Here is a 22,107-nt window from a genome sequence, read left to right on the forward strand (position 1 = left end):
TATTTCGTTTTTCATTCAGCAATTGAAAGGTTTGATTGATCGTCATTACATTGTACCATTATTCTTTGATGTTCTGAGTGGAGTGTGTAGAGCAGAAACAAGAGGGGAAGACACAAGGTCATTGCTTCAGTGTGAATGGAATGACCTTTGTTCTCAATCAAGGTTGTTTCAAAAACATTCGTTTCATATTCGCATTGTTAATTGAACCACGTTCACCACATTAATACAGCATGCCTCTTCTGTAACCTCAGTAAAAGCACTCCGAAATGAATTGCATCTGAATCAAATTGTTGTGAGGTAGGCTAATTCAATATTAAACTGATTATGGCAGTAAGCCGAGTATGGAAATAGTCATGTGAACACCTTACTCTGCTCATCTTAATTGCCGTAAGGTCAAAATCGAAGTAAGCATACGCCGATTAAAACACCTGGTTTTCTGAGCAATGTTTCAAATTATTAGGACATGTAAACAGCTTAATCAGCTTTCCTGCTGTGTATTTGATCTGCACATCTGCTAGCACCAGTAGCGCAAGCCTCCCTCTTATTACGAGTGAAGAGAGCTCGGAAAAACTGAAAGTATGCATCTTAGAAAGAGTTCTCACATACAAACTTCATATGTCTGAACAGAGACTCAAAAAGGTTTCTCAAAATAACATAGTCACTGTGGGAGAACGTTTATTTTGATAGGCGATTTTCTGCATTTATCAAAAGTCCCATCAGTAGCTGTATTTCAGATGTGTCCATGTAAACAGGATTATTTGGGAAATCGTTTTTCTTGCAAAGTATGTAAACATTTTAAACAAACTATTATATTAAATCTGACTATCCACAATAATCGTATTATTGTGTGCATAATTTCCTTGCAGAGAGACATCAGGGATTGTAACATACTCTGTTTCACGAAAACATGGCTCTCTCGGGATATACTTTCTTCGTCCATACAGCTAGCTGGGTTCTCAGTATATCGCGCAGATACTCTCCGGGAAGAAGAAAGGCGGGGGGGTGTTTCATGATTAACTACTCATGGTGTGATTGTGATAACATACAGGAACTCAAGTCCTTTTGTTCACCCGACCTAGAATACCTCACAATCAAATGCCGAGAGAATTCTCTTCTGTTATAGTCACAGCCGTGTATATTCCCCCTCAAGCCGATACCACGACGACCCTCAAAGAAAACTGGAAACCACATATCCTGAGGTCGCATTTATTGTAGATGGGGATTTTAACAAAGCAAATTTGAGGAAAACGCTACCAAATTTCTACCAACACATTGACTGTAGCACTCGCTCTGAGAAAACATTAGACCACTGCTACTCAGCTTTTCGAAATGCCTACAAGGCCCTCCCCCGCCCTCCCTTCGGCAAAACTGATCACGACTCAATTTTTTTCCTCCCTTCCTATAGGCAGAAACTCAAACAGGAAGTACCCGTGCTAAGGACTATTCAACGCTGGTCTGACTAATCAGAATCCATGCTTCAAGATTGTTTTGATCACGTGGACTGGGATATGTTCCGGGTAGCCTCTGAGAATAACATAGACAAATACATGGATACGGTGACTGAGTTCATCAGGAAGTGTATAGGAGATGGTGTACCCACTGTGACTATTAAAACCTACCCAAACCAGAAACCGTGGATAGATGGCAGAATTCGTGCAAAACTGAAAGCGCGAACCACCGCATTTAACAATGGCAAGGAATATGGCCGAATAAAAACAGTGTAGTTATTCCCTCCGTAAGGCAATCAAACTGCCTGTTCACCCCGCTATCATCCAGAAGGCGAGGTCAGTACAGGTACATCAAAGCTGGGACCGAGAGACTGAAAAACAGCTTCTATCTCAAGGCCATCAGACTGTTAAATAGCCATCACTAGGCGGCTTCCACCCGGTTACGTAACCCTGCACCTTAGAGGCTGCTGCCCTAAATACATAGACTTGAAATCACTGGCAACTTTAATAATGGAACACTAGTCACTTTAATAATGCTTACATATTTTTGCTTACATATGTACTGTATATACTTTATTCTATTCTACTGTATTTTAGTCTATGCCACTCCGACATTATTCGTCCTAATATTTATACATTTATTAATTCCATTATTTTACTTTTAGAATTGTGTGTATTGTGTGTATTGTTGTGAATTGTTAGATATTACTGCACTGTTGGAGCTAGAAACACAAGCATTTCGCTACACCCGCAATAACATCTGCTAAACATGTGTATGTGACCAATACAATTTCATTTGATTTGATTTGCATGTAACCGTGCTCAGTGAGTAGAAGACTGAGAGACATGGGATCTCAGCACTGTTAGTTAATTACCCGTAGCTACTATAATGAACAGAGTCATACAGTAATTGTCACTTATTCATTGCCCTGGCAACTACAGGAGTGTAACTGTGACTGACTCTACATCTCTTTCTCTCGTTCACTCTCTCTCTCTCTCTCTCTCTCTCTCTCTCTCTCTCTCTCTCTCTCTCTCTCTCTCTCTCTCTCTCTCTCTCTCTCTCTCTCTCTCTCTCTCTCTCTCTCTCTCTCTCTCTCTCTCTCTCTCTCTCTCTCTCTCTCTCTCTCTCTCTCTCTCTCTCTCTCTCTCTCTCTCTCTCTCTCTCTCTCTCTCTCTCTCTCTCTCTCTCAATATCACACACACACACACACACACACACAATGTCAAATTGAGTCTGGCTGTGTGAAGCTCTGGCCGAGCAAAACTTAATTACTGGGTTAGCGGAGTACAGTCGGCCCGGTCCTCTACCGCTCCCAATTATCTGCCATCCCAAAGAGCAAGGTGAGAGCAGCCTCTGGCTGCACAGCCAATTAACAAGAATGCTGTGATGGCGGGCTGGAGCCATGCTTGAGCTACCCTGAAGCCAGGATACACTGAATTAAGTCTTCAAAAACGATGAGGTTGAAGTGACAGGTGTTATGAGGATTTATAAGGTACTGTACACTCACATCACTTTAACAGTGAACTGGAGGGCAATGCAACATTTGAGCATTGTTAAACTCTGCTTTTGATGAAGAGATCTAGGGAGAGACAAAGAGAGAATCTCTCTCTCGCTCTCTCTCTCCCCGTAGCTCTCTGCACCTTTATCACCATTAAGCGATTTAAATGGAATCTTAGGCAAAGCCCCTGTCTAATCCCAGATTCCAGGGCTCCACTCTTCAATTAAGATCAGCCTAACTTTGCTGGCAATGCTGCCATGGCCCTTTCATCTCCCCCTGTTCCTGCTCCCTTCCCTTTCCTCTGACAGGATGCAGGCTTCAAAGGCAATTACTGTACTTTTGGACGCTAGCACTTCTTTTCCCTTCCTGAGTGTGTCACGGAAATGCAGGCGAAAAAACAAAAGCGATGGCGACTGGAAACGTGCTGAGGTACACATTGTTGACGGGTGGTGGTGGGCATGCTGGAAGAGAATTCTGTTTGCACTGCAATCAAAGGTTTAGCTGAGAGAGTTAATCCGAAATGGGTTGTTGGCACACACACATACTAAAGTATCCCTCAAATCCTGAATATTGTATGCCAAGTTACCTAAAAGTATTTTGTTACGGTCCCCAGAACTTTCTATTGAAACGCATGCACACAATGTCTTAGAACTTGACACTTAATTGGCCATTGGTCAATTTCAGAATGGTCAGGCAGGTTAATTCCAAGGCATTTAAGGCAGTGACTGAACAAACTAAATAAGGGTAGAACCAAAATGGCTGTTGTCCACTGTGTATTGGGTTTCAGAGGGTTAAGAAATCCAGTGTTAAATTATTTAGTAACAGGCTTCCTTGCGCCCAACGCAGAGGTATCAGGCCTGTAACTGCTAGGCTTGGGCAGTGTACCATATACCGGGGTATTTGGAAACAGCCACGGATGGTTTTCCAATACCGTCAATACCGTTGAAACTTGAAACTATTTATTTGTATTTGAACCCTTAAGCACGGCAGGCTCTGGTGCCTTCTTCCCATGGGCTCAAAACAAAATAAAAAACCGTACCTGCTTGCTCTAATTTTGTAGTACCTCGTTTGTTCTCCTTTTTGTTTTGTCAACTTTTCGGCATGTTCTCTGTGAAGTAGTCTAAGGGAGTTTTGTAACTTTTTCCACCTTGGCTTAGTGCTAGCGTGCTAGCTGACGGACATCTGGAATCTATCTATTTGGGATTTTCCTGACTCTCCATTGGCAGGTGAAGCACCAACCTCCCCGTGACTTTGGTAGATAACTCAGCCTCAACACTTTTAATAGTTTTACCATCGAATGGGCCCCAGACATCAATCTGTAAGTCTCTGCTCTCCCTTTGCTTTGATCTGTGGTTATGTTTTAGTTGTGTTGTGTTGTGTCCGTTGTGTTCTAGCTGGTCTCCAGTAGTTGGGCTCTAGCTTGCTGACCATAACCGTCAGCTAGCGCGCTAGCACTAAGCCAAGGTGGAAAAAGTTACAAAACTCCCTTAGCCTACTTCACAGAGAACATGCCGAAAACTTGACAGCTATTCGCTGGTTAAGATAACTGCATATAGCTAACATTCTTTGATAACTAGTTATATGGCGTTATGTAATGCAACGCTTGTAAATTGGCTGAACATTTAATTGAAATCAGTAGTCATAAGTAACAAAGCTATACATTTGAAGTTATTTCTGTTTGAGTTTACATTATAGGGAATAGGCTGGTTTGCCGGGTCCTCCATATTACATCACCCCCCGGAAAAATATTTTCCAACAAGACTTTGGAATTCTGATCGGTTTTATGTAATAACTCAAGAAATGTAAACGTGAGGTGTAACTTTGCTTTGGGACTTTTGATGTGTATACTAATGCAAATCCATACTGTATGTTACATGTGGTTATGTTTATGCTACCTACCCTTTAAACATCTTATGAATGATCTTATAATTAATTATTAAATACTAGAGGTTGTTTATGAATGTGTGAATAACTAGTTTACTAACATTTACAAATGTGAGAGTAATGATGAATAAATTATGAATCAAGTATTTACTAATCGCTTATAAATGCTTTATTACGTGTTTTTATAAAGTGCTATCAAGCAAGGTAATTTCGCAGAGTCTTCCAAGTGCACAAACCTGGTTAGAAGGGGACTCTTACAAGGGGAGTTTTCCAATGCAACCGTTTTGCACGAGATTCCACAGAATCTGTCAGTAGCTACATTAAGTACCAAATAAGCATGGAGTGGCGTTGGAGTTGGGGACTGTCATTTAACAGGCACACGCTTGTCTGTCAGTGTACTGTGTCACCCTGTGTCACAAGAGCTGATTGATTTACAGCGGCACGGGAACAGCAGTACCGACTGTGCTCAACCAACCGTGGACGTGCTTCATGAGTCGCACAAAGCATTATGGACACTGAGTTATTAAGAAACTGCCATTTAGGGGCGACAGTCAGCGACGGGGACATGAGGAATAGCAAGCAGAGAGAGAGAGGTTATAAAAAGCCTCTCGTTCAGAGCGACGTATTCTCTCTTTTCTACTCCTGAACCCTCTCAGGTACATGGTGACACTCAACAGTGACAGAGAGGCACGTGCTGCTGATTATGTCTCCCATTCATCACTAAATATTCCGGATCTGCTACAGAACAATGAAGAGGAAATTCAGTGCATTCGGAAGTATTCAGACTCCTTTACTTTTTCCACATTTTGTTATGTTACAGCCGTATTCTAAAATGTAATAATAAAAAAGAATCCTTATCAATCTACACACAATACCCCATAATGACAAAGCGAAAACAGGTTTTTAGAAATGTTTGCTAATTAATACAAAATTAAAAACAGAAATACCTGATTTACATAAGTATTCAGACCCTTTGCTATGAGACTCGAAATTGAGCTCAGGTGCATCCTGTTTCCATTGATCATCCTTGAGATGTTTCTACAAATTGATTAGAGTCCAACTGTGGTAAATTCAATTGATTGGACACGATTTGGAAAGGCACACACCCGTCTATATAAGGTCCCACAGTTCATAGTGCATGTCAGAGCAAAAACCAAGCCATGAGGTCGAAGGAATTGTCCGTAGCGCTCCGAGACAGGATGTTGTCGAGGTACAGATCTGGGGAAGGGTACCAAAAAATGTCTGCAGCATTGAAGTTCCCAAAGAACACAGTGGCCTCCATCATTCTTAAATTGAAGAAGTTTGGAACCACCAAGACTCATCTTAGAGCTGGCCACCCGGCCAAACTGAGCAATCGGGGGAGAAGGGCCTTGGTCAGGGAGGTGACCAAGAACCCCATGGTCACTCTGACAGAGCTCCAGAGTTCCTCTGTGGAGATGGGAGAACCTTCCAGAAAGACAACCATCTCTGCAGCACTCCACCAATCAGGCCTTTATGGTAGAGTGGCCAGACGGAAGAAACTCCTCAGTAAAAGGCACATGACAGTCCACAGAGTTTGCCAAAAGGCCCTAAAGGACTCTCAGACCATGAGAAACAAGATGCTCTGGTCTGATGAAACCAAGATTTAACTATTTGGCCTGAATGCCAAGCGTTACGTCTGGAGGAAACCTGGCACCATCCCTACGGTGAAGCATGGTGGTGGCAGCATCATGCTGTGGGGATGTTATTCAGAGGCAGGGACTGGGAGACTAGTCAGGATAGAGGGAAAGATGAACGGAGCAAAGTACAGAGAGATGCTTGATGAAAACCTGCTCCAGAGCGCTCAGGACCTCAGACTGGGGTGAAGGTTCGCCTTCCAACAGGATAACGACCCTAAGCATATAGCCAAGACAATGCAGGAGTGGCTTCGGGACAAGTCTCTGAATGTCCTTGAGTGGCCCAGCCAGACCCCGGACTTGAACCCGATCGAACATCTCTGGAGGGACCTGAAAATAGCTGTGCAGCGACGCTCCCATCCAACCTGACAGAGCTTGAGAGGATCTGCAGAGAAGAATGGGAGAAACTCCCCAAATACAGGAGTGCCAAGCTTGTAGCGTCATACCCAAGAAGACTCGAGGCTGTAATCGCTGCCAAAGGTGCTTCAACAAAGTACTGAGTAAAGGGTCTGAATACTTATGTAAATGTGATATTTCCGTTTTTAATTTGTAATACATTTGCTAAAATGTCTAAAAACCTGTTTTATGCTTTGTCATCATGGGGTATTGTGTGTAGATTGATGAGGGACGAAAAACTATTTAATCAATTTTAGAAAAAGGCTGTAATGTAACAAAATGTGGAAAAAGTCAAGGGGTCTGAATACTTTTTGATTGCACTGTAGTCTGTTATTGTGGGGTGTTGATGAAAAGGAGTGGGAGAAAGACAAAGAGAGACACACACACAGATTGAATTGAATTGAGAGGTAGAGAAAGAGACACAGAGTCAGGTAGATAGATAAAGAGAGGTAGAGAGTGCGAAAGGTAGAGACAGAGGTACTGAAAAACGAGAGAGAGAGAGAGAGAGAGAGAGAGAGAGAGAGTGCCTGTGAAGACAGAGGCCCAAGGAGCATAACACAGAGGGCCAAGGAGCATACCCCATTATTGATTGATCCATGCTGCTGTGAAATTACCTGCACCTGAACCCAGAGGAAATACATCTAACCATACTCGCACTAACACTGTAAGAGAAAATTAAATCCCAACCATAATGTGTCTATAAAAACAGCATAGTCACACAGAGCCAACGGACCCTAAATAATAAACGACCAATGTTACAAGAGCGATAAGACGGCGGCACAGCATCTGCTCCGGTTCTAGGAATGAAGATCCGCCTGGTATCAGCCCGGCAGCACATCTGAGTGGGGGCGCTCATCTCTTTGTCCCTCGGCAGCCACACTGCGTGAGAGCTATCAATGGTGCCGTGTCTAAAGCGGCTCCATAACCAAAGCCTGCCATGCGTGAGTAGCACAGGCTGGTGCCAAGGCTGGCCTGGCAGAGGCCACTGGGCCAGAGCGGTGAAGTGGGAGTGCCACTGCCAAGGAGGAGTATCAGAGACCATATGGGCAGTGAGTGGCCCTCTGTCTACTGTCAATCTGGGCCAAACCATTGAAATTAATCTAAAATCCATTTGTTCTCTTCATCAAAAACTATCTTAAAACAGTTCATACAACTTCAAATCACTTATCCATTTTGTATGAACCTCATAACGTCCAAGTTGCAACCATCAACACAAATATAGCCTACTTGGCTATATGACTGAATTGCATCATTAGGTCACGTTCTCCAGTAACTCTCCATCACTCTCTGAGGAGCTGTACAGTATGCATAATTAGAAACAAGTCTCTCCAGGAGAAAAGCATGGCACCATCTACGTACAGTGCCTTCAGAAATTATTCACACCTCTAGACTTTTTCCACATTTTGTTGTGTTACAGCCTGAATTTAAAATGTATTACATTTAGATGTTGTATTTCTGGCCTACACACAATACCCATAATGTAAAAGTCGAATTAGGTTTTTAAACATTTCTACAAATTAATAAAAAATGAAAAGCTGAAATGAAATTGAAAGTGGAATTTTTTACTAACTAAATATGAAAAGCTGAAATGTCTTGAGTCTTCAAGTATTCAACCCCTTTGTTATGGCAAGCCTAAATATGTTCAGGAGTGTCACGCCCTGGCTCTAGGGACTCTTTTAAGTTGAGCCAGGGTGTGTAGAGTTTATGTTTTGTGCTCGTTGTGTCTAGTCTAGTTTTTGTATATCTATGTTGGCCAGAGTGGTTCTCAATCAGAGGCAACGAGTATCAGCTGTTGCTGGTTGTCTCTGATTGGGAACCATATTTAGTCAGGTGGTTTTCCCACAGTGTTTGTGGGATCTTGTTCCGTGTTGGTTTGTGTTTTGCACCTGTGGACGTCACGTATCGATTTGTTGTTTTGTTCGTGTATCATTTAATAAATAAGTATGTTCACCTTCCACGCTGCGCCTTGGTCCTCTGTTCCCGACGATCGTGACAAGGAGTAGAAGTTTGCTTAACAATTCACATAATAAGTTGCATGGACTCACTCTGTGTGTAATAATAGTGTTTAACATGATTTTTGAATTACTACCTCATCTCTGTCCCCACACATACAATTATCTGTAAGGTCCCTCAGTTGAGCAGAGAATTTCAAACACAGATTCAACCACAAAGACCAGGGAGATTTTCCAATGCCTCGCAATGAAGGGCACCTTTGGGTAGATGGGTAAAAAAAAAAACAGACATTAAATATCCCTTTGAGAATGGTGAAATTATTAATTACACTTTCGATGGTGTATCAATATTCTCAGTCACTACAAAGATACAGGCATCCTTCCTAACTCAATTGCCGGAGAGGAAGGAAACCGCTCAGGAATTTCACCATGAGGCCAATGGTGACTTTAATAAAACAGTTACAGAGTTTAAGGGCTGTGATAGGAGAAAACTAAGGATGGATCAACAACACTGTAGTTACTCCACAACACTAACCTAATTGACAGAGTGAAAAGAAGGAAGCCTGTACAAAATAAAAAATATTCCAAAACATGCATCCTGTTTGCAACAAGGCACTTAAGTAATACTGCAAAAATTGTGGCAAAGCAATTCCCTTTTTGTCCTGAATACAAAGTGTTAAGTTTGGGTCAAAACCAATACCACTTTGAGTACCACTTTCCATATATTCAAGCATAGTGGTGGTTGCATCATGTTATGGGTATGTTTCTAATTGTTAAGGCAGCCCCAAGGGGTGCACATTTTAGTTTTTGCCCTAACACTACACAGCTGATTCAAATTAGGGCAAAAACCTAAACGTGCCCCCTTTGGGATCCCGATGACCGAGTTTAGGAAACCCTGCGTTAAGGACTTGGGAGTTTTTTAGGATAAAAAATAAACGGAACAAATAGGCGTTGTTGTGCCTTCTTCACGACTGTGTTGGTGTGTGTGGAATATGTTCATTCCTTAGTGATGTACACCGAGGAACTTGAAGCTCTCGACCTGCTTCAATACAGCCCCATCGATGTGGATAGGGGCGTGTTCTCCCCCCCCCCCCTTTTCCTGTTGTCCACGATCAGCTCCTTTGTCTTGCTGACGTTGAGGGAGAGGTTGTTGTCGTGGCCCCACACTGCTAGGTCTCTGACATCCTCCCTATAGGCTGCCTCATCATCGTCGGTGATCAGTCCTACCACCATCATGTGGTCAACAAACTTGATGATAGGGTTGGAGTCGTTCGCGGCCACGCAGTCATGGATGAACAAGGAGTACAGGAGGGGACTAAGCACACAACCCTGAAGGGCCCCGTGTTAATGGTCAGTGTGGCAGATTTGTTGTTGCCTACCCTCACCGCCTGGGGGCAGCCCGTCAGGAAGTCCAGGATATCGTTGCAGAGGGATGTGTTCAGTCCCAGGGTCCTGAGCTTGGTGATGATCTTGGAGGGGACTATGGTGTTGAATGCTGAGCTGTAGTCAATTAACATCATTCTTACATACGTATTCCTTTTGTCCAGGTGGGTGAGGGCAGTGTGAAGTGCAATAGAGATTGTGTCATCTGGATCTGTTGGGGGGTATGCAAATCGGAGTGGCCCTGGATGTCTGGGATGATGGTGTTGAAGTGAGCCATGACCAGCCTTTCTATCATCATGAATCAAATCAAATCACATTTTAGCAATACGCCTTTATATTGCCCATTAACTACCATAATAACCATGCTAAAATAGTCATGATGAGCACATTACGGTCAATTGTTGCATGGAATGGGACTACTGGTGTCTATAAACACGAAGTGACTGCTATATCTGGAGAGAATGTCTGGAAAAAATGTGCGACTATGACACAGAGTCAGGTGCAGTCTCCATGGTAACGTAGCATCCACACACACGCACGCACACGCACTTTGTTATCCAACTCCATCATCCCATTATCCACCTGTGGAGAAGCATGATAAAATCATCTAAAGGATTTGATCCAATTCTGTTCCATTTCCCTTTCAGATTGAAATGCTATTTTTGGCTTCAATATTGTCTGGATCTTCAAAAATAACATTTAATTCCACTACACTTTACACTGTGTACCCACCACAGTACAGTACATCATGATGGAACAGATGGAATCCTCAAAAGGCTTTCATCTCTTCTGCCAAGTTTCAATCATACACACACCTACATGTTTTATAACAACCCAGCTTGAAAACAGCCTCCTAGTCTTCTTGTTCCCAAGCCAAAGAACACAGATAACTAAATCCTGCTCTTTGTGAGAGTTAAGAGGAATGCTATGGCTCTCCAACGCCGACAGATTGACATCAGAGACAAGGCTAAAGCACTACAGCGGTAGAGAAGATACTTCACTATTCTATTGTTTGTTGACTCACTCAGCTAGGTTGCAGCATGTGAGTATCCTTAGATTATCCCTACATGCATAGGCCTACATGTACAAACATCGGCACACATATACGCATACAGTAGGCCTACACACACACACACACACACACACACACACACACACACACACACACACACACACACACAAAAGCAAGCTCAAGTGAACTGTATATGGAGATGGATATACAGTGAGCTCCAAAAGTATTGGGACAGTGACACATTTCTTGTTGTTTTGACTCTGTACTCCAGCACTTTGGATTTGAAATGATACAATGACAATGATGTTAAAGTGCAGACTGTCAGCTTTAAATTGAGGATATTTTATCCATATCGGGTGAACCGTTTAGAAATTACAGCACTTTTTGTACATAGTCCCACCATTTTAGGGGACCAAAAGTATTGGGACAAATTCACTTAAATGTTTAAGGAAGTAGTAAAGAATAAAGTATTTGGTCCCATATTCAGATTTGTTGGATGCATTTGCTTTTTGTTTTGGTTGTGTTTCAGATAATTTTGTGCCCAATAGAAATGAATGGAAAATAATGTATTGTGTCATTTTGGAGTCACTTTGATTGTAAATAAGAACAGAATATGTTTCTAAACACTTCTACATAATGTGGATTCTACCATAATTACGGATAGCACTGAATGAATCGTGAATAACTATGAGTGAGAATGTTACAGATACACAAATATCATACCCCCAAGAAATGCTAACCATTAAAATAACAGGGGAGGTTAGCATTTTTGAGGGAGTATGATATTTATGCCTCTAACTTTCTCACTCATCATTATGCACTATTCATTCAGGATTATCCGTAATCATGGTAGCATCCACATTAATCTAGAATTGTTTAGAAACATATTCTATTCCTATTTACAATAAAAGTGACTCCAAAATGGCACAATACATTATTTACCATTCATTTAGTCCATGCCTATAACAAGCATACCCATAACATGATGCAGCCACCACCATGCTTGAAAATATGAAGAGTGGTACTCAGTGATGTGTTGTGTTGGATTCGCCCCAAACATATAACTTTGTATTCAGGACATAAAATTAATTTATTTGCCAAATGTTTTGCAGTTTTACTTTAGTGCCTTGTTGCAAACAGGATGCATGTTTTGGAATATTTTTATTCTGTACAGGCTTACTTCTTTTTACTCTGTCATTTAGGTTAGTATTGTGGAGTAACTACAGTGTTGTTTATCCATCCGCAGTTTTCTCCTATCACAGCCATTAAACTCTGTAACTGTTTAAAAGTCACTATTGACCTCATGGTGAAATCCCTGAGCGTTTTCCTTCCTCTCTGGCAACTGAGTTAGAAAGGATGCTTGTATCTTTGTAGTGGCTGGGTGTATTGATACACCATCCAAAGTGTAATTAATAACTTCACCATGCTCAAAGGGATATTCAATGTATTTTTCTATTTGTACCCATCTACCCATAGGTACACTTCTTTGCGAGGCATTGGAAAACCTCCCTGGTCTTTGTGGTTGAATCTGTGTTTAAAATTCACTGTTTGACTGAGGGACCTTAAAGATAATTGTATGTGTGGGGTACAGAGATGAGGTAGTCATTCAAAAATCATGTTAAACACTATTATTGCACACAGAGTGAGTCCATGCAACTTATTATGTGGCTTGTTAAACACATTTTTACTCCTAAACTGATTTAGGCTTGCCATAACAAAGGGGCTGAATATTTATTGACTCAAGACATTTCAGCTTTTCATTTGTAATTAATTTGTAGCAATGTGTAAAAACCTAATTCCACTTTTACATTATGGGGTATTGTGTGTAGGCCAGAAATGCAAAATCTCAATTTAATACATTTTAAATTCAGGCTGTAACACAACAAAATGTGGAAAAAGTCAAGGGGTGTGAATACTTTCTGAAGGCACTCTACCGTATACTGGGGTATTTGGAAATAGCCACAGGATGGTTTTTCAATACCGTCAATACCGTTTAAACTGTTTCTTTGAAGTTTTTTAATACATTTCAAAATGTTTAGCTACTTTTTAAGTAAATACCTGCAGTCAACTTGTGTAATACGTTAGGAGATCAAGCAGATTTCATTCTTCACTTCACTTATTTTTCATTATGAATCTTACCGGTTGTCCCCAGTCACATGGTGTTTGTTTACAAGCACACAACAACGAGAGACTGGAGCCTTGTGAGTCACCGACTGTTGTGCAGCATGCACCAGGTGATCTAATTACAGTATGGAATTCACAACTAAATGTTCGCCAACTAGATATCTTATAACTATTAAGTTAACTGTCTAAAATGTGCTAAATACTCTGTAGTTGTGCATTTGGTTTACTAATTTAGTATCTAGTTATCTAGCTAAGTGGTTAGCTTCTTGCAAAATCAAGCTTCTCTTGGTAACAGCAGAGAATCCCCACCTGGATCAAGAGCCTTGCTGTCTAATATTTGTTTTGTGCGTGCAGCAAACTGTGAGTAGCAATTTTGTGTTTGTTGTATAACTTTATGAGCGGGGATGTCTGTCCTGCAAATAGTTTATGTCTGAGACTGTATAAAATGTTTGCGATGCGCTTGTTAGCATTTAGCTAGGATTTACAATGGGATTTTACATGTACTTGTTAGCATGGGTAATCTTCGGATTACAGAGGCTAAGTGGGGTTTGAAAATAGCTAAGTGGGGTTTGTGTTCAGTGCCGGTATTACCGTATATCCCTGGATGGTCGGAATGAAGGTATGACAATCTGGATACCGCCCAAGCCTAATTTCAGATGTTCAAACATCTTTCATGTAGCATGCAAACATCTTGGAGGCTTGTAGGCATGTGCAGAATATTTTGCTGGTCCTATCCATCGCATAGTTTTGGCCTTGTCACCAAGGCAATTACAGCGAGAAAACTTGCAGAAAAAAATATGCATCCAAACAGCACAAGTCTTCAAAATAGACTTTGAGTCTCTGAAGTGAACACACACAATTCCCCAATAATGTTACCATGGGACTATGATCATATAAATGATACACACATCATGTCAATGAAAGGATGTAATAGAAAACCAGATAGATGCTGAGAGAGAATCTATGAGGCAGATGGTGAAAAAAAGATGCAGAAGAGACAGAAAACTGATCTAACATAATACAGGAAATAATTTATAAAATGTCTACTGGACATCTCAGGCCATGTCAAATCCAAAACTGGTGATATCTTCTCTCCCCCTTGACGCCAAAACAGACATAAACACACATTTCCTGTGCACAAACACAAACACAAATGCATGTACACACACACACACACTCACTCATTCACTCACACACACATACACAACCCGAGAGTGTGTAAGCTTTGCAATTGCTTGACCTGTCAGGACAATGTATTTGCAGACTGGTGGCGGAAGCTGCTGAAGAAACATCAAAGAGATGCCTGCTTGAGTGTCTGTGTGGTTGGGTGCTAGTGTGTGCATGTCTGTGTGTGCTGCACTTCCTATGTGCTCCCTGGGTCTGTCCCCAGCCAGCCAGACCAGGAAAGAGCTTCTGTGCTGCCCAGTTTCCTGTCTGACAATGGACCACCTTCATCAATCTGCACACATCCACCCCCAGTCTGCGCCTGTGTGTGTGGGTGTGTGTGAGAGAGAGCGAGAGAGCGAGGGAGAGAGAGAGACAGAGAGAGAGAGAGAGAGTGGTGTGTGTGTGTGTGCTTTGTAAAGAAAGCTTTCTATTCACTCACAGGCTCAGAGGTAAAATCTGTATTTCTCAGACCCTTCTGCCTGTTTTGTTGAGCAGCACAAAAGCAAGCAGGCACATTTTTCCATCTTTTCTTGATGTCTCTATGAATAGTTTGGCAACAATGCTGCCCAATCTTAAGAAGAGGGCCAACGCTGCACAGCGCCTGGTGTGTGGGAAGACTTCACGTGTCAGACTGCAAATTCAGGAGGATGTTTACGAAATTACTCTCGGTTGGGTATTTACTGCAAGTTGGTGTTTCTGTTGACATTTTCGTCCCATTCTATATTGTGCCGCAAAAAAATGATGTATTTACATGCTGATTATATGTATCACTGGAAAGTTGGTAGTCTACACATTACTACATGATCCTCCATACACGTTACAACTGTTATACCAGTTTGTTATACCAATTCAATAACAGTTGAACCTTTACGAAGCATCACCAGTTAGAAAACTAGCACGCATCTTTCTTCTTCCAGATACAGGTCAGTCGGTCAGTCCATCTGAAGTCCTGCGTCACCATGGACAGTATGTTGACATTATAGCGTGTTTGCCACAAGTATGAACTGAGTCACAACAGGATGTGGACCTGGGGGGCAGGTAGACTCCTGTAGGGATGTCACTTACTGGTCTGGACCAGATTTCACACACTTTGGTTCACTTTGTTGGACATCTCTGTTGGATATCTCGGACAAACAGGCTGGCAGAAAGACAGATGAACAGACAGACAGGAAGCCAGCCAGACAGATGGACAGACAGACAGACAGGCTGGCTGGCAAAAAGACAAATGGACAAACAAAGAGAGCACATAGACAGACGGACGGAAGGACGGACAGGCAGTGTGTTCTGCAGCTCTTGTGTCTGTCCATCCCCTGGGGGTCTGGCCGACGTTATGATGTTATTATCTGCTATCAGGACAGGCCTCTGGTGGGGATGAAGTGCCACTAATCAGCTGAAGTGAGGATGATGAGGTCAGGACGGACGCAAGCAAAGGGAGAACGCCGTCGCCTGCGGCAGGATCATTGTCCGGGGGGCTTTCCCTCCTCTTTCTCTTTCTCATACTCACACACACACACACACACACACACAAACAAAAACACACCATCATTTATACAAATTAGAGGGAAATGGTTCCTGAGCATTGCTTTATGGCTCAGTGGGTAGATAGCCAGTGTACAGGAAACCAGGTCAGCATGCCACTGATTACTACTGTGCCACAGAATACCAATACCATCCCTGAGAACCCAGAATACGCAGGAACACACTTTTCAACAGTGGAGGCTCCTCAGAGGAGTAAGGGGAGGACCATCCTCCTCAGTGAAATTTCATAAAAATAAAAATTGTGAGACATTAAAAAAGTTATCCTTTTTAGATAAAACTATACTAAATATATTCATACGTCACCAAATAATTGATTAAAATACACTGTTTTGCAATGAAGGTCTACGGTAACTTCAACAGCACCTGTCTGGGGTAGCACCATGGTGTAGCCGGATCATAGCCCATATAAAACCTTTTTACAATTGTTTAATCAGTGTCATACCTTATAGGGTCCAGAGTTTTCCTAGTTAGGAAAACGCCAGGCCACAGGGGGTAAGAATTGCCCCACCGCTCTGGGACCTATGGTGGCACCAGTCTGCTTGCAGTTGTCAGTTATCGTCAGGAACGTTTCTTGGGCTACTTTTATGTGTCAAGTGGGCGAGATGTGCAGTCTGTTTGACTTTATGAATTTTGAGATGTCTGAGTTTAACTTCATAGAGAAACTCATTGTCCAAACCTACGATGGCGCAGCTGTAATGGAATGTATCTGCTATTTGTATTTACAGCTAAGTCCCCTCCTGTTCCCTGATTTAAGAGGTGATGACCACTCCACTCCACTACCATTGTCAACTTTCTCCTGACATGAACTGAAGCCACATCTCATGTGCCCACTCATCCACTGGCACATTGAATGTTTCCCATCCAAGCACTGTGAGTACCCCTATCAATTTTCTCTCATTACTCTATGTAGAGTCAATCACATACAGTGGGGAAAAAAAGTATTTAGTCAGCCACCAATTGTGCATGTTCTCCCACTTAAAAAGATGAGAGAGGCCTGTCATTTTCATCATAGGTACACGTCAACTATGACAGACAAATTGAGAAAAAAAAATCCAGAAAATCACATTGTAGGATTTTTAATGAATTTATCTGCAAATTATGGTGGAAAATAAGTATTTGGTCACCTACAAACAAGCAAGATTTCTGGCTCTCACAGACCTGTAACTTCTTATTTAAGAAGCTCCTCTGTCCTCCACTCGTTACCTGTATTAATGGCACCTGTTTGAACTTGTTATCAGTATAAAAGACACCTGTCCACAACCTCAAACAGTCACACTCCAAACTCCACTATGGCCAAGACCAAAGAGCTGTCAAAGGACACCAGAAACAAAATTGTAGACCTGCACCAGGCTGGGAAGACTGAATCTGCAATGGGTAAGCAGCTTGGTTTGAAGAAATCAACTGTGAGAGCAATTATTAGGAAATGGAAGACAAACAAGACCACTGATAATCTCCCTCGATCTGGGGCTCCACGCAAGATCTCACCCCGTGGGGTCAAAATGATCACAAGAACGGTGAGCAAAAATCCCAGAACCACACGGGGGGACCTAGTGAATGACCTGCAGAGAGCTGGGACCAAAGTAACAAAGCCTACCATCAGTAACACACTACGCCGCCAGGGACTCAAATCCTGCAGTGCTAGACGTGTCCCCCTGCTTAAGCCAGTACATGTCCAGGCCCGTCTGAAGTTTGCTAGAGTGCATCCAGAAGAGGATTGGGAGAATGTCATATGGTCAGATGAAACCAAAATATAACTTTTTGGTAAAAACTCAACTCGTCGTGTTTGGAGGACAAAGAATGCTGAGTTGCATCCAAAGAACACCATACCTACTGTGAAGCATGGGAGTGAAAACATCATACTTTGGGGCTGTTTTTCTGCAAAGGGACCAGGACGACTGATCCGTGTAAAGGAAAGAATGAATGGGGCCATGTATCGTGAGATTTTGAGTGAAAACCTCCTTCCATCAGCAAGGGCATTGAAGATGAAACGTGGCTGGGTCTTTCAGCATGACAATGATCCCAAACACACCGCCCGGGCAATGAAGGAGTGGCTTCGTAAGAAGCATTTCAAGGTCCTGGAGTCTCCAGATCTCAACCCCATAGAAAATCTTTGGAGGGAGTTGAAAGTCTGTGTTGCCCAGCGACAGCCCCAAAACATCACTGCTCTAGAGGAGATCTGCATGGAGGAATGGGCCAAAATACCAGCAACAGTGTGTGAAAACCTTGTGAAGACTTACAGAAAACGTTTGACCTGTGTCATTGCCAACAAAGGGTATATAACAAAGTATTGAGAAACTTTTGTTATTGACCAAATACTTATTTTCCACCATAATTTGCAAATAAATTCATAAAAAATCCTACAATGTGATTTTCTGGATTTTTTTTCTTCTCATTTTGTCTGTCATAGTTGACGTGTACCTATGATGAAAATTACAGGCCTCTCTCATCTTTTTAAGTGGGAGAACTTGCACAATTGGTGACTGACTAAATACTTTTTTTCCCCACTGTACATAAACACAATCACATTATTACACATCAATGATTTTACTCCTTGCTTGGACTAACTCATTCTTAGCTCTTTTGTCTTGTGTTATTGTTTTATGTCTTCCTAGTCAAAACCTGTCCCGCACTAGTCAAGCCTCTGAACGCCTCAACTCATGCCTCATACCCTCATTCAATCACTGCTGTGATCCCTTCCCAACACTGTGTAAGTAGCCCTCTCATTCCCATTCCCCATAATATTGTACTATAAATGTCTTTATTAAATGCTTTAGGTTAAAATAATTCATCTTTGACGATTTTTGAAACACACTTTGTCGTCTCCGAGCATTCCGCACCTACACCGTGGGTCTCCCAACCTCCTCAATTTTTCAAGTCACCAGCCTCCACTGCTGTTCAACTGCTGTTATCAATAGGGGAGCTTAGAGCCAAATCCTTGAGAGACATGCACATTCAGTCGCTAATGAAAGTCTACTCACTCCTTGCACAGTCTTCACATTTTGCTGCCTTAGAGTTAATTCTAGTGATTACATTTGTTTTCCTACCGATCTACACAACCTACTCCACATTTTCAAAGTTATCCAAAAATTACAGAAAATGTTCCAAATTAATAAAAAATGAATGATTGTGTATGTCTTCACACCCCAGAGTTAACACTTGGTGAAAGCACCTTTGGCAGCCATTACAGCTGTGAATAATTTTGAACAAGATTCTATCAACCTTGCACAACTCTTAGGGCGACATATCCATTGTTTTTGTAAAAATTGCTCAAGCTCGGTAAATTTGGTCGGGAATCATTGATGGACAGCAATATTCAAACCTCTGATTTTCAAGCAGATTGAAGTCAGGAATAAAAACTATATCCCAGCGTTAGGTTTTCAGAAGACTGAGGTAGGTATTCATCTATCTTTTTACCTGGGCTTTGCTCCTTTCATATTTCTTTTTATCCTGACAAACTCCCCAGTCCCTGCGGATGAGAAGCATACCCATAACATCATGCTGCCACCACAATACTTGAAAATACAGAGTATCAACAATATTGCATTCACTTCACATTAATGGCCTAAGTGAAAAGAAGAAAGCCTGTGTTAAAAAAATCCAAGACAACACAGCAAAGAAATGAACTTTTTGGACTAAATTAGATACTACAGGTTTAGGTCAAATCCAATCCAACACAACACAGAGTGAAACCCTCTGTATTTTCAAGTATTGTGGTGGCGGCATCATCTTATGGGTATGCTTGTCAACGGCAGGGACTGGGGAGTTTGTCAGGATCAAAAGAAATATGAAAGGAGCAAAGCCCAGGTAAAAAGTGACAATACTTGTTTGTATTTGTGTGACATTTTTCTATAATTTTCGGTACAACTTTACTTGACACCCAGCATCATAACACGTCATAACAATGTTATAATATGTCATAACAGCTGACATAACTTGTCATAACCTGTTATATGGTCATAACACTGTCATAGACCTGATGTGACATATATTGCATTATTTTATGGCTGGTTATAACACCTACATAAGAGTGTAAAAACCCACAAAACCTACCACACAAGGCAAAACATTTCATTTCATTAGCCTACTTGTCAACAGTATGTATATGGGCATGTAGGTGATAGGCCTATCTGGCTTATATGATTATGATGGTCATAATGCGTCTTGACAGTGTCATAAAGTGTATTTTCTTAGTCCAAGTAAAGTGACACAGGATGGTCATAATGCTTCTTGACAGCGTCATGAAGTGTATTTTCTACAAGTTATTTAAAATATGACAACAACAACAACAAAGGATTTAAGAAACACATTTTCAACTGAAAGGAAACTTCTTGTCAGGGATTATTATTTTTTTGAATAAATGTGGGTTTTGACACTCTTATGTATGTGTCATAACCAGCCATAAAATATTGCAATATACTGTATTTCACAACAGGTGTAAATATATGGGTCATGACAGTGTTATGACCATATTATGACAGGTTATGACAAGTTATGTCAGCTGTTATGACATATTATGACTTGGTTATGACCATGTCATAACATGTTATGACACTGGGTGTCAAGTAAAGTGTTGCAGAGTTAGGACATACAGTGCAATACAATACATAAGACATCTTGACCTGTTTTTCCTGTGCATACGCCACATTTATTTTCCATCATGTGAGTGATGCAAGAAATAGAGAGTGTATTGAAAAGTCCTGGTCACCAGCCACAGGAGAGCCCTATTGGTCATAATGAACAGTGTGATACAGGAAAAGGCTGTCTCGAGCTAAACCAGGCCTGTTTAAGCCGTCTACTCACAGGACACAACTACAGTGAGGGAAAAAAGTATTTGATCCCCTGCTGATTTTGTAAGTTTGCCCACTGACAAAGACATGATCCGTCTATAATTTTAATGGTAGGTTTATTTGAACAGTGAGAGACAGAATAACAACAAAAAAATCCAGAAAACCCCATGTCAAAAATGTTATAAATTGATTTGCATTTTAATGAGGGAAATAAGTATTTGACCTCTCTGCAAAACATGACTTAGTACTTGGTGGCAAAACCCTTGTTGGCAATCACAGAGGTCAGACGTTTCTTGTAGTTGGCCACCAGGTTTGCACACATCTCAGGAGGGATTTTGTCCCACTCCTCTTTGCAGATCTTCTCCAAGTCATTAAGGTTTCGAGGCTGACGTTTGGCAACTCGAACCTTCAGCTCCCTCCACAGATTTTCTATGGGATTAAGGTCTGGAGACTGGCTAGGCCACTCCAGGACCTTAATGTGCTTCTTCTTGAGACACTCCTTTGTTGCCTTGGCCGTGTGTTTTGGGTCATTGTCATGCTGGAATACCTATCCATGACCCATTTTCAATGCCCTGGCTGAGGGAAGGAGGTTCTCACTCAAGAGTTGACGGTACATGGCCCCGTCCATCGTCCCTTTGATGCGGTGAAGTTGTCCTGTCCCCTTAGCAGAAAAACACCCCCAAAGCATAATGTTTCCACCTCCATGTTTGACGGTGGGAATGGTGTTCTTGGGGTCTTAGGAAGCATTCCGCCTCCTCCAAACACGGCGAGTTGAGTTGATGCCAAAGAGCTCGATTTTGGTCTCATCTGACCACAACACTTTCACCCAGTTCTCCTCTGAATCATTCAGATGTTCATTGGCAAACTTCAGACGGCCCTGTATATGTACATTCTTGAGCAGGGGGTCCTTGCGGGCGCTGCAGGATTTCAGTCCTTCACGGCGTAGTGTGTTACCAATTGTTTTCTTGGTGACTATGGTCCCAGCTGCCTTGAGATCATTGACAAGATCCTCCCGTGTATTTCTGGGCTGATTCCTCACCGTTCTCATGATCATTGCAACTCCACGAGGTGAGATCTTGCATGGAGCCCCAGGCCGAGGGAGATTGACAGTTATTTTGTGTTTCTTCCATTTGCGAATAATCGCACCAACTGTTGTCACCTTCTCACCAAGCTGCTTGGCGATGGTCTTGTAGCCCATTCCAACCTTGTGTAGGTCTACAATCTTGTCCCTGACATCCTTGGAGAGCTCTTTGGTCTTGGC

This window comes from Coregonus clupeaformis, chromosome 20 (assembly GCF_020615455.1).
Source record: "Coregonus clupeaformis isolate EN_2021a chromosome 20, ASM2061545v1, whole genome shotgun sequence".
NCBI lineage: Eukaryota > Metazoa > Chordata > Actinopteri > Salmoniformes > Salmonidae > Coregonus > Coregonus clupeaformis.